Source organism: Oryzias latipes, chromosome 12, assembly GCF_053564925.1.
Source record: "Oryzias latipes strain Hd-rR chromosome 12, Olatipes_Hd-rR_3.1".
Classification (NCBI taxonomy): Eukaryota; Metazoa; Chordata; class Actinopteri; order Beloniformes; family Adrianichthyidae; genus Oryzias; species Oryzias latipes.
This window is the reverse complement of record NC_136248.1, coordinates 27,625,600-27,639,788: the sequence shown is the minus strand read 5'-3', so window position 1 is coordinate 27,639,788 and position 14,189 is coordinate 27,625,600. Positions and strand designations below refer to the sequence as shown.

Below are 14,189 nucleotides of genomic sequence, written 5' to 3'. Positions count from 1 at the left end.
TTCACAGTAGAACTTGTGCGCAAATAACGTAGACCTGTCTGGCTCTGCGCAACAGGTGTTCCAATCACGCGCGCTCATGGATCAGACACTGAACTTTTAGAACTTTTAGAACCTTTTAGTCCTGATCTAAACACCCTGAAGCTCCCGGATTCCCCCGCAGCTCTGCGTTTGCTGGTGGATATGGAAACCTGCAGGTATTTTTCTTACACAGGAAAATGCTCAGATGTTCCTGCGTCAGGCTGCGGTAATTGGAGCGCTGACCTCATGTTACGTATTGTGTCTGCATTGTTGCAACAGCAAACACCGTATGGCCCACGCTCTCAGGGGGGAGGCCTTCATTGTGGAGCTCACGCACAGCTGAGATTCTGGAAGTGGAGGTTATTGTGCGCCAAGATTTACAACAAGGAGCTTTGTTGGGATTCACAAAAAGCTGCACGAGTCTATTACACAAACACACTTTGGTTAGAACGTAAAAAATTATGCAAATGGATTATAATAACTCTTCTCTGCTTTCAGAACTTTTTGCACTTTGTTGCCTAAAACGTTTTTAAACTGAGATCTTCTATTATTTGAGCTTGTTTGTTTTTTAAAATAAATACATATGGTCATTAATTGACATTTAAAATTTTGAATTTATTTTTACAGCTTGGATTTTTTTTTTGTCCTTAAACTATTGTAAAAGTCAAATATCACACAATTTAAAGAAATTTAATCTGTACAGCAAGCAGTTTTAGTTTTTTGTCATCTCAAGGTTAATTCCTTTTTAAAAGTTATATATATATATAAGTGTGTGTGTGTGCAGAAATATATATATATATATTAGGTTTTTACCTTTTTCTCCCTAAATTTTTTTTCTAAAGTTTTACCCTTTGTGTAATTTATACTTTTTTTTAATTACGCCTCATTTTTTATTATTTGCTTCATTTTAAAATGTATCTGCTTTTAATTAAGTTTTTTTTTTCTCTCAGATTATAAACCCTATATAATGTTGATTATATCGAAATAATGACATGGTTTTGAATTCCAATATTTCTGAAATTGTCTTATTTTTAAACTTTTTAAAATTAACCTTATATATAAAAATCTATATTTCAGTTGTCAGAATTGTCAACCTTTCATTTTCACCTGTTTGACCATTTTTATAGAACTATTTTCCATTTAATATCCTTAGTTTCCTATTCAAATAAGTGTTTTATTGTTATTAGTTTTGCTTTTTTACTTATCGCTTAATATTAAAATTTTAAATTTGAAAACTTAAGTTTGAAAGTAATTTATCTTTCTACTTCAAACTTTTCAAGTTATTTTTTTCAATGTAAACACTTTTAGAAAACAGAACTAAGTACAATGTTAAACTCCTCGATTTGCAAGGAGATACATTTCTCACACTTTTTTTATGGCGGAAATGAAAGTGTTTAATAAAAGCACAAAAAAGCTCCTGACAGCATTTATTGTTATTATCTTAATTGCAAAAGCTGATCTGTGTCTGAAACCCCCCTGAGATCATTTTTAGCAGCTTCGAGTCTTCCAAACAAGTCCCCGGGCGTCCCTCCGTCTTCGCTGCTCTCTGCTCACTCCGTGCGCTTTGGCGCGCGTTACTGCGTAAAAGAGCCAGAGCTCGGAGACTTGGGAGTGGAGGGTGGGGTGGGGGTGGGAGCACAAATGAATTCCACGTTTGCAGGAAAACACGCTGGAGGCGCAGTGAAACTTTGTTGTTTATGAAGAACACGTGAAACCAATCAAATGTGAATTATCTTCCTGTTGTTGCAGCTTTTGTCGTTTGCTGGTTCTGCTGCTCTCGCCAGCGGTGTCACCACCTCCCAGCGTTACGGACGCACGTGGAGAGAGCTCACATGCACCCGCAGTGACAGACGAGCGCGAACGTGCGTCTCTACTGTTCTTTACATTCTGGATTTTCAAACTTCTTCCATCTATTCGCTCTTTCTCCCATACACGGACGTGCACGAGGAGCGTCAAAACTTCATGGACGACGTTATAACTAAATACACTACTTATAACGGCTTAAAAAATGCCTTTTTGCAGCGTGTCTCACTGTGAGGCTTTGCCCCGCCCACCACAGCAAGCATAAACCAATCAAATCAATTGTTACATGTACAAGGACTATTAGTTTGAATCCATCTGCATTCGTTGGCTGGTAATCTTTAAAGAGTTGAGATCATCTAACATTATGAGGCCCATAATGTCCAATTTAGCTGATGTCCCCCTACTAAAAAAATCATTTATTAAAAAACAAAAATACAGCCCGGTAAACACACTTTAGAACTGAATTTCCGCATCTGCTGACATCAAAATTTGGGGCATATTTGAGTCATTTTTGCTTTTTGTGAACTTTTACAGCGAAAAGCCTCATTTCTCCTCTTCTGTAACAACTTCCTCAAGTTTCCCTTCCCTTTTTTTCTTCTCCTTTTACGACCAGTCTCCCTTCCCGGTCCACCTCAGAGAGCAGGTGTTCAGCTCATTCAGGCAGGGGTGCGGTGAGGTCAGCCTCATCAGCTGCAATATTACAAATGGCCATATATGTTCATGAGGGGGAGACCACCGAGGATCATGGGACTGGGTTCTGACTGCTGCAGCCAGTCACACGTGGATCTGGGATTTGTTTCAGCAAGTCTGTGGAAAGAGATTTATGAACAGCCTTCACTTTAATGTCTTAACATTTATGAGAATTTTGAAGGATTTCTACAAATATGAGCCTTTATGTTCTATAAAAAAAAAGATATTATTCTGTCAGATGTGGTAAATGTAGTTATAGATGGTTAGAAATGTGTTAAAGTCTACAGTTGCAGAGAGTGACACATATATTAATCAAGCACAAGAGGCATAATGCAACAACACAAGTCAAATATGGCAGACTAACAGAAAAGGAAAAAGATTCTGTTTTAATTGTTTAAATACTGAGCCACATGGCATTAAAAAAATTACCAGTTCTCTCAAATTAATAATTTGTGTGCACAAATAAAAGGATTTGGGGGGGGGGGGGGGGGGGGGGGTACATATTAGCATTTTGTGTGCATCACATTTAGTATCATCAATTCCAACTTTTTATTTGTGGGCACAAAACACTGACTTGTTCACTAAAATGCTAATTTGGACTCCAAGAAATGTTCATAAGATGCTTATTTGTGGTCAGACAGAAATTTATCATTTTTAATTTATGTGCTGCAAATATATATATTTTTCTCACTACAAGCAAATTTGTGCACACACAATCCTAATTTGTTCTCATTACATGCTAATTTGTTAACACAAAATACTAATTTGTTCTCACATGCTAATTTGAGCACACAAAATGTGAATTTTTTTCTACCAAAATATACATTTGTGACCATAAAATAACAGTTCTTGACTACAAAATTGTGATTTGTGTGCTCAAAATGCAAACGTGTTCTCACACGCTAATATTTCCCACAAAACATTAATTTGTGACAAGTCTTTTCCAGGGCTCCCTAAACCAACTTCACAAAACAGAATGAACTCAGCTACACATTCCTTCTGAGAACCAGTGAATGAATTTGTGTCCTCTGTAGGGCGACATGTTTTTGGATTGTGTTATTTGACTTAATTATTTAGTGCTACACACTCAAACTGAATTTAATTTTTTATACGTCAGACTTATACTACTCACAATAAGTAGCAGTATTGTGAAAACATCGGTATATGTCGTTTACACAATGTTTCACTTCACAGATTTTTGGGTAATTGTATCGCGGTAATAGACACACACCACATTCAGTGTTTTCCACATAGTTGTCTCACTGTGTACAGTGTGCTTTACTTATTGGGACCAAAGCAAAGACATTCTCAGTGTGGCATCAACATTCTGTGGGTATAAAAATCTGTTTTTTTATGTATAAGTCATTCCAACACGTTACTTAATGGACGAGCAGCACCACCTGGCCATAGCTTCAGGTTTGCAGTAGACAGTCGGATGTTTCACGTGTACTTGTCTCAAAGTGTCATCAGCAGACTTTTATGAAGACACAGAACTACTGATAGATTTTGTGGCAGACTCAGGAGTGGAGCCTCGTGAGTGACAGACCACAACCATGACCAGAACCTGAGGATCTCTGCACTCAGGCATGGTTTGGCAAACGCCACACAGCTCCAGGCCTCGACTTGAATGCCAAACGACCATCGCAGGTGTCTCCAATGACACCAAAACACCGCCGTGAACCTTTGGGAACAAGACCATGTGACCTGGACAATGCAGCAATGGTCTACCGTCCTGTTTACTGATGAGTGTCGGGTCACCTTGCACAGAAGCAATGGTTGTCTGTGTTGCTGGAGTAGGCAAGGTGAGGGACATGCCGAGGTCAACATGGTCTGCAGGGTTGGCTTTGGTGGAGGAGAGGTGCAACGATCACCAGTCAATTCAACTGATGTGGGGGGTCTTTAAGATGCATCTCCAGCTGTCTATGATGCTCTTCGTCCCTGGACAACGCAAAAAACCGAGAATTAAACATGTTCTTGTGGTATTTTTTTTTTGGATGATGGCGGGCATATATGGACAAATTTAAGCTTAGAATTGCATTTTTAAGTATTTCTTTATTCAAATCATGAATCAGAAGCAGATGAAAAAATGCCATTTGAAAAAAGTGCTTAGTTGTGACGTCAAAAATACACCAGGTGTGTCACAAGCTCCTGAGGAGAAAGGGTGGGGTTTGCTCACGCCAAAGGTCCCGCTCACAACTCGGAGGCAAATTTCTGATGAACCTCTGCGAAAGTTATGTCCTAAAACAACAAAGGCTTTTGATTTTGCCTAAAAACTACGGTGGCTGACAGGGCTCACACTACATACAAAAGAAACAATGCAACAGCATTACCTGAAGCACAACGACATTACCTGAAACACAACATCATAACCACAGCAACAGCATAAACCGCAGTAAAACGGAAATGAGGACTTTTTTTTTTTCCTACCGGCGGGAAAAAAAAAATTCAGTTTCATACTACTCGGTACGACAGAGTTTTAGAGCTACCAAAAAAAAGTGAAATTACGAGATTTTAAACCGTAAATTTACGAGAAAAAAACTTGTTATTTTACGAGATTAAAGTGGAGGTGGGCATACAGAGCGGCAAGTGAACGCCGCACAGCAGCAGAGCAGACCGACTAAACTTAGTTGAACAGGTGAGCTGAATGTTTACTGATGACGTTCCAAATGTTTGGAAGCTCATTGTTTGATTTATGATTTATTGATTGGTGGTTTGCAGGATCTCTGCAGCCCGATGAAGACATCGGTGTCCCCGCAGCTGTCCATTTGAATCCTTTCTTCCTCCATTAAAGACAAGATCTCTGCGTCTGTGTGACGCTTCCGTCTGAGGAGGAGCACTTTTGTTTGTTTGTTTTTTGGCATTTTTAACGTTCTAATGCTAATATAACAGACTATTTTCATTCATCTTTATTGTTTTGTGTTGAAACGGGACGTTACATCTGGAGGAGGGGGCGTATGCAACACTGTTTACTTCAGCATTGGCGTTCGGATGACAGGTTCATGACGTAAGGTGACAAATGGACTTCTGGGTTTGTGATTTACGACTTAAAAGTCGTTATAAAAAAAAAAAAAAGACAAAGAGCGTTAGATGCACATGTCATTATGTGGAGAGCTGGGTAAATTTATATTTTTAGACAAACGTATATTTGTAAGAAATTACGTTATCTAGTAAGAAAACATCCTAATCTTGTCCAAATATCACGTAGCTCTGAGGAGCGCCGAATAGTTTGAAACTGAATTGGAGTTTTTTCGGCGGTTAGAAAAAAAGTCCTCATTTCCGTTGTGCTGCGGTTTATGCTGTTGCTGCGGTTATGTCGTTGTGTTGCGGGTAATTTCGTTGAGCTTCGGGTTATGAAGTTGCATTGTTTCTTTTGTATGTAATGTGAGCCCTGTCGGCCACTGGAAAAAAACAGCATTATCATAATTAAAAGATCACTGGTAAAACTTTGTCAATAGTTCAAAACGTGATCGAAGAACGTCGTCCATTTCTTTTAATACTTCACGTTTTGATTGCAACTCCAACTTTGAGACATCCGTCACTTTTTCGCCTATTCAAGTGAAAACATCAAATAACAGACTCCCCTTTAACTTTATTAGCAACCACCGAAGAACAAACGTGAGCTTAGGAGCGCCCTCTACTGTCTTCCTAACCTTGTGTCTTTTCAGTGCAGCTGTATGTCAGATCCAAACACTAAACAAACGATAAACAAACGTTAAACCACTGAAATGGAAAATGAGACGCGTAATAAAAATATCAACGATGTCTCGACATTTTTTAATAAAGGATTTTGCTACATTGTTAGCAAACGCTGAGTAAGCTAAAGGCTTGCAGCCTATACTCTTAATTGAACAGGAAATATGCAAATTGCTGTGGTTTTGATCATAAAAAGGATTAAAATGATTGTAATCACACACATAAATGGCATTTGTAGTACAGATTAGAGGACGCATATTTATTTTAATATTAGTAACATTATTATGTATCACAATAAACCGCCTTAATTATGTCCACCCGACCAAGGCAAATTTTGCTCACAAACTCAAAGAATCAAAACTGCCCATTTAGGTATGAAATTACAGAATCATTGTGTAAACTCTCTTTTAAATGGTAAATGGCGTATACTTATATAGCGCCTTTCTTCCTACAAGGACAAATCGCTTTACAGTCACTGACCCATTCACCCAGTCACACACACATTCACACACTGGTGGCTGCTCCGCTGCCAAACACAGGCGCCTGCCTACCACCAGAGGCAAGGTGGGGTGTCTTGTCCAAGGACACTTCGACTCATGGGCGTGCAAGGCGGGAATCGAACCTGCAATCTTACGATCATGGGTCGACCGCCCTACCGCTGCACCACGGCCGCTTTTAAAGGTTTAAAATGAAGACATTTCTATAACTCAACAATTTTCTTCTAAGGTCACTAATGTCAATCAACCTGGAGCACAAGAAGAAAACAAGAGTTTTAGTGCTTATTATGGCTCCCCCTACTGGTTTAATGAATTTTACAAATGAAGTATTTTTCTTAAAAAAAAACAATAACCCTGAAATGTGCAGCTATGACCTATAAAACAACATTATGCAGCTGCAGACTTAAGCAAACGAAACTTTCTGTTGCTTTTTCTGCTCTTTGTATATAAGGAAAAAGATGAAAGTTCGCACATAACTGCATTAGCTATTTGTAATATTTCAAACAGAGCAATCCAGATTAGAGGACACTTCACTCAGTGATGTTTTGCATAAAATAGATTGTTTTCTACACAGTTTGTCTGACCTATGACCCCCTTCTCTTTAATGCCCGGCTATCAAATCAAACTCCTAAAAAGACATTTTGTGAGCCCAGCAAACATATTGATCCAATTTGATCCTATTTTTTGATGTCAAATATGACTGAACTTTTCAAGAGAAGTTTCCTGTGCTACAAATTATAATAAACAAACTAAGTGTACAAGATAATTACCACAAAAAGCCCAGAAAATACACAGAAAAGACACTCAACTCTGCAAAGGCAAAACATGCTGAACATATAAAAACACATCCGTGACAGAAATGCTACAGTTTAAAAAAAAAACAGAAATTGAAGTGAAACATAAACAACTAGGGGTTTTAAAGGGACCATAAACAGCCGCGCAACAAACTAATTCTTAAAAAATGTAATTCAATTAAAAAAAAGGTTTTTACATTATATTTTTTTAATAATTTATACAAACAGAATGCTTTGATCCATTGCAAAAAAACTTTTTTCTCTTCTCTATAGACTGTTTCTGTAGGACAAAGGATGCACCTTGATCCTTTTTTTTGAGCTTTTGTTAAAACAAATGATTGACATGATTTAGATTTCCATACATGGGTGCAGAAGATCCATCTAAGAATCAACTTGAAATGTTGTTGTCAACCAATGGGGATTATGGGTAAGAAAGTATTTTCTGTGAAACCACAGATTAAAGAACGAAGGACTTGCAAAAGGAGAAAAAAGGGCCATCGTTTAGATTCAATTGGAACAAAAAGTTGTTGCACAAAAGCCTACAGGTCAAGTATGTATCTGCCTGTGATAAGTTGAGGAAAATCTGTTAAGATAGGCTAGAAGTATAAAAAAAAAAAACTATTCAAAATTGGTTTAAAAATGTGACTTCTGCGTCTTACTGCTGCCATAGCTGCTTTACTGAGTTATTTTTAGGAGTCTATTTATTTAAAACGAGGGACAATTCACACAAAAACCCTGATCACGTGAAACACGAAAAGATGTATTGTGCCAGTTTAAGCAAAGTTTGCTAATTTCCTCCTGTAGCCCCTAACAAAGTAAAAACAAGTAAAAGCAAATCAATTCAAGTCATTGAACATGTTTAACTGGGATAAAGGTTGCAAACAAAAACATAACTGAGGCAAAAGGTTTGACCTAAAATCACAAAATCTAAAAAACTACAAATATTCTGATACAGCTACATTGTAAAGTGCATGCAGTGCAGCTGTAATAAAAAAATAAAATGAAAAAAATTGAGAGAAAAATATTTACTAAACGTATGATATTTAAGAATAGAGAAGGAAACAAAAAATAAAAAATGAAAGTAAAAGAAAAAAAAAAGTTTTTCATGATTCAAAAATGCATTTCACTTCAGTTTATGCAATTGGGTAAAAATGATTATACAAAAGTATTACTTGCAGCTTGGACTGGACTTTAATAAGAGCCTGTTCTCAATGGGTTTGAGCAAAATTCATCAAGTTCTAATGGCTCTGTTTGGTTTAAGGACCGAGTGACGTCTTTGATTTTTCTTTCTTCTTTATATTCAAATGAAAACAGTTGGAAGCAATAAAAAAAGAGCTGCATGGCTCTGCTGCAAACTCATCCAGTTGTCGCTTTAACGGTCGATTTAATTACATGTTGGAAATTTATTGCCCTTGTCTTTTAATTGGTACATTTTTTCCTGCACTTCAATTGTTTTTTACTCTTCCCAAAGCCAATTCTTATTAACACACTGGCTGGGAGGCTTTGTAAATAATAGTTAGAACTAAATGTTTCCTTTTTTCAGATCAAAAAACAAGAATTTTGATAAATCAATTAAGCTGATTATCTCTGTTTTGATGAATTCATCATCTAGGTTATTGATTCAGTTTTTAACCATTTTATTTGAGCGACTTCCACCATTTATGGAGAAGCAGTAGCATTCTAAGCAAGTTCTTAAAGCGGCTGCAGCCTGCAGAAGTAAACAGGTGTGTTAAAATACTGCTAACGAGCATTAGAGCATAAAATTATTAATGAAAAGCATTTATATTTCAAATGACTAGTTATTTTAACAGGTTACAAGTAGGTAGCTTTGATGCTTCTGTAGCAATTTGTAAGGTGCATTTTTGTGTAAAATTATTTTTAAAAATAGGACTATATTGGTTAATTTAAATGTCGAGGAAGAGGTTAAATGAGCAAAACAACTAACTGAGACGTCTTTATTTTTTAAATAAAGACATCTTAATGCAATTTCTCTGGAGAAGGGTGTTTCATTAACTGCAGCAGACAGCTTTTGTTTTATTTTTTTTATTAATGGTTAGTTTGTTTGCTGTTTGAGTGAGTTTTTCAGTGAAGGATTTACTCAAAAGAGCGATCCCGTCCACATAAAGTGAAAATGAAAGGACAGAGAGACGCTTATGTGGCCGAGCAATGCCTCATAAAGACCTGCCTCCCCGTTCCCCGCTTTCCATTCCTCCTCTGTCAGTAAACACAACAGTAAGATATAACATTTCACACTAACAGAAATTAGGAGCAAAGAGAAAAGCAAACATAGGAGAATTTGGGAGCTGGATATTTTGGAAAAGAAATCCTGTGTTTGTATTAACATTTCACCTTTGGGAAAACTTCTGTCACTGACAATTTAAAGGGCGGGCGGCCAAAATCATGTCAATTTGCTGTTATACTGGTATTTATGACTTTATTGAATTAGAGAGCAAAAAGAAAAAGTCTGTGGAGGGTCGAGATGTTTGGGGTGGGAGGAGTAAGGGAGAAGAAAGAAAGGAAGCGGTTTCCTCCGAGGACAGAAACTCTGCACTTATTTTTGTTTCAAATGTGTCTCCATCCACATATGGTCCTGGTTGTGGCCTATAGTCGGAGAATCTTAGCTGTGACCCGTGACCCGCCTTCTCAGACTGACATAATTTTGGCCGTCTTGTTCTGGGTTCTGTTCAACCCCGTGTCCCTGAAGTTCAAGGGTCACCTCAGGGAGCAGCAAATTAACCCAATGTGTCAAATCTGGCATGACACCATGTTCAGTTTGAAAATTTTCCCCTTTTCCACCTCCACGCAGGTGGAATTTCTTTCTCTTTCGTCTGCTTGCTGAACAGAAATCTCTCCCCCCAAGTTTGATTTTGTCTCCTTTTCTTTTCTGACATCTTCTCTTTTTTTTTTTGGGAGGGGGGTGGGGGGTGGGTACCGGTTTCTGATCTTCCCTCTCACAAACCGTTTCCATCACAGCCCAAATCCTTCTTTCTCCGCCTTTTCTCCCCGCAGTTAAGACGTTTCAGTTCAGCTGTCACAAATTATGTTCGCCTGCCCAGCTGTCAAAACAGGGGGGGTGTCCCTTTCATTCCACCTCACATGCTACGAAAGGAGAAGGGAGGGAGGGGGGGGGGGGGGGGGGGCTTTAACGCTCGTGTTTGGACACAAGCAATTATCTCTAATTATTGTTTTTCTTTTCAGTTTCCCTGTCCCGATGGAGGTCCGACCAGACGAACATGCAATAATCCGCTCCAGTCGTCCGGGATCAGTGGGCCTTCCAAGTCCAGGCTCGGTCCTGGGACTCTACGGCTTTCATCTCAATGTGAGTCAGGAGTTGATTCAAACATGTAGTGATGGGAGAATTAACCCCAGAGACCCAGCTTTCAATGGGCTCAGCTAAGAGATTATATGTGTTGATGGCAGGCTTTTCTATGCACTGGGCTTTTCAGAACTTTAGCTGTTAAATCAAGGCACCGCAGTAAGGTTCCTCACCTCTACATCTTCCTATGCAGAGCATCTTTTCTTTCCTTTTTGCAACTGTTTGCAGGAGAATGAGAAGCAGCATCCCTCACACGTCCCCAGCCGAATGACTCTCATCAGACTGCCCCTTTGAGTTTACATTTGTTGTGCAGCTTTTTGAATTCCCATGACCATCGCTGAGCCTCTGCGGCTTTATTTTTCCAGTTCAATGTGGGGCATAAATTCAGCAGAACATAAACAAGCGGCTGATATTGGATGAATATAATCATTTTTAGTAACTTTTAACACCTTTTAAAAGTCTATCCTCTGGAAAACCAAGGAAATAAAAATTGAAATAAAGGGTTTGCACAACCTTATGCTTAACAGGCCTGAACAAACTTAACTTGCCTCCTTTGAACATTTCTTCAGGAGTTTGATCTGCGGGTATTTTAGCCTCTGTTCTAATTTTGTTGTGTGTGTGTGTTTTATTATGAGGGGCTTATTATTTTATTGCATGCTTGGGGATTGGTGTTTTTGCGTTCTTGTTTGTTTTTTATGTACAGCACCTTGAGCTGTTCTTTTTCATAAAAGGTGTTTTAGAAAGAAAATGAATTTGAATTTTAACTCTTTCAGCTCGGTAGACACAAACTGCTGCATGCATTTTCACGCATTAACTTGTTCCCATTCTTTCTTTCACCGTTTGGTATATTCCTTTAGATGTCGCCACAGCGAATCAGCTGACAGAGTTTTATGCCGGGTGCCCTTCCTGACACAAACCTGTATTTTATCTGGGCTGGGTACCGGCACTCCTCTATCTGAACACCTTGCACTTGTACAGAATGATCTGGGCTTTAAATTGGAATTAACCCTTTTACACCAAAGCTAGCTCTGTACGTTAGTAATGTGCTGCATATCAGTGCAAAGCTGATGAGAAAAGCCGCTTTTCTCTGCATCAGAATCAACTGATTCTCGTTGATCGCGTTGTCACCGGTGACGCCTAAATAACCAACACTCTTCAATGTACTGTAAATCTTTGACTGTTTAGTTTATGCGATCAACGTGAATCAGCTGACACTGACGTGGAGAAATGTGTCTTTTCATATTAGCTTTATTACTAACACAAAGTGTTGCATAACGGTGCAAAGCTGCTTTTCTCCGCTTTAGCTGAAATTCCGTTAGTTGCACAAACAGTTGAAGAGTAACGATCATCGAAAGAATGCTAAAACAGTGTTAAAGAGTTAATCAAGCTGTCGTTAAAGCTTGATGAGCTGCAGCTAATGTAGCAAAGCCAGCAAAGCACTCATTTATGAGCAGTTGTTGACTTAAAATGATCCAGTGCTATTCTTTTATCGCTGCAGCTGTTGCAAAAGATAAACAGCAAAAAACTGGATATGTCTAATAAAATGTTCAGAATAAAAAATATTAACAATCTTTTAAATCCAAACATTACATAGAACAGACTGCTTTATTTTCATAGCTACAGAATGTCATTTATTATAAAGACATTTAATCATTTATAAAAATATTTCTGTTAAGGGTTGTGAAAGACCCTCGATTGTGTTTACTATGCGACTTTTGGACAACTGGAGATTAAAAAAACATCATTTTACGTTGATGATGACCATTTTGAAATTGTCACTTTTTAATATGAATGAATATTTATAAAGATCACAGAGACAATTATGGTTTAGAAGATATAACTGGGGGTTCTGGATCATCTGACACACAGTGTATATTTGTATAAACCCCTTTTGTTATTTAGGCTAAACTAAACTGATAACATTTGTATCCCTTTTTTTGTTGGACCGGACGGAAAAGAAGAAGAGGAAAGAAGGGAGGGGTGTTTGAGAAAAGGGGTAAGGGCACAAAAGAAAGAGGGAAAGGGGGAGTTAAGCAGATCTGAAGGATGATTACAGAGGTGGGGGGGGGGTACAATCATGACAATCAGGTTTATCATCATTACTATTTGTGCTCAGGTGGGTGTTTAAGTTCTGCTGAGGTGGATGATGGAATGTAAAAAGAGGGGGAGTGACCATCCATCCCCACACCTAGCAAGTGGACCCAAGTGAAAACCGCAGCGGTTGCCAGGGCCTCCCGACGCCGGCACGGTATAGCAGAGAAAGGGAATCTGCCGGCGGGCCAGGGCTAGCAGGGCCACTGCAGGGGCCCCCAACGCCAAAAAACAGGGAGGTAAAGAAGCACGAGAGTACAGGCCTTAGTCCAGCCTTGATTATTTAATTTTAATTTCCAACATCGCTAGGCCTACAGCTTTTTAAGACCTGGATTCAGTAAGATTTTCTTGATTCATATGACAACCAATGTGTCTGCTTTAATTTTTTTTCAGTCAGTTTAAAGAAATTGGGAATAATTGGATCAAAATAAATGACATAAGTGTTTCATTGCCACACCATGACGCTCCTACAAGAACAATTAAAACAATTATACATCATGTTATGATGGGTTTATTGGTTAATTTCAAGCAATAAATACAGAAAGCAGCCAAAAAACATGGAAAAATAAAACCTAGTCAAGATTTAATTAATTGTGAATCGTGACTATACACCAAGGTGGAGAAAATATAAAATAACTGTAATAATCAAAGTAGCACTAAAAGGGCAAAGTTGAAGTCCAATAAAGTGTAGAATATACTAACAACTACATTTAAAGCCAATCTTAATGACAAAACCTACATTGTATTTGGTCACTTTTTACAACTCTCTATGGCCTACTGAATATTAGAAAGACCACCAAGGTCAACATGTAAGGTATATCCATGTAGAAATGTACTTTTCTGCTGTTAATGTGGAATATATTAGTCTGTAAAAGTCATCTGTCTGAATGACAACTATTCAACTGAGCTCAGCCTTGCAACTATAATCCTTCCATGTGCCGGAGAGGCTAAGACCTGAACTTCTCCTTCATAGGAGACACAGAAGTTACACTTATGGGCTAAATGGGTGATAGACACATACAAGGTTTTACAGTTTCTTGAAGAAATCTCTTTTTCCCCATTTTTAGCTGTTTGAGGATGGTTAAAAAAAAAACTGATATATTTACAGCTAAGTAAAGGGCCTATATCATCCAAAAACAACCTTTTGAGTTTTTAAGAGTATAATAATGTAATTTCCTCACGAAAAAAAGTGTATTTTGAAAGGCTTATGAAAAGCATGAAGAAACATGAAAGAAACTTTACCAGTAGGGCACACTGGATTATAAGGTACACCATCAATAAATGATC

General features: G+C 38.2%; 1 long non-coding RNA gene across 1 annotated transcript; it reads left to right on the top strand.

Moving 5' to 3' along the window:
• The first annotated feature begins 92 nt into the window (after window positions 1–92).
• On the top strand, window positions 93–13,503 carry LOC144996441 (uncharacterized). Its single transcript, XR_013659389.1, has 3 exons — window positions 93–194; window positions 10,694–10,814; window positions 12,928–13,503. It is a non-coding gene; the product is annotated as an uncharacterized LOC144996441 (long non-coding RNA).
• Window positions 13,504–14,189: the final 686 nt, after the last annotated feature.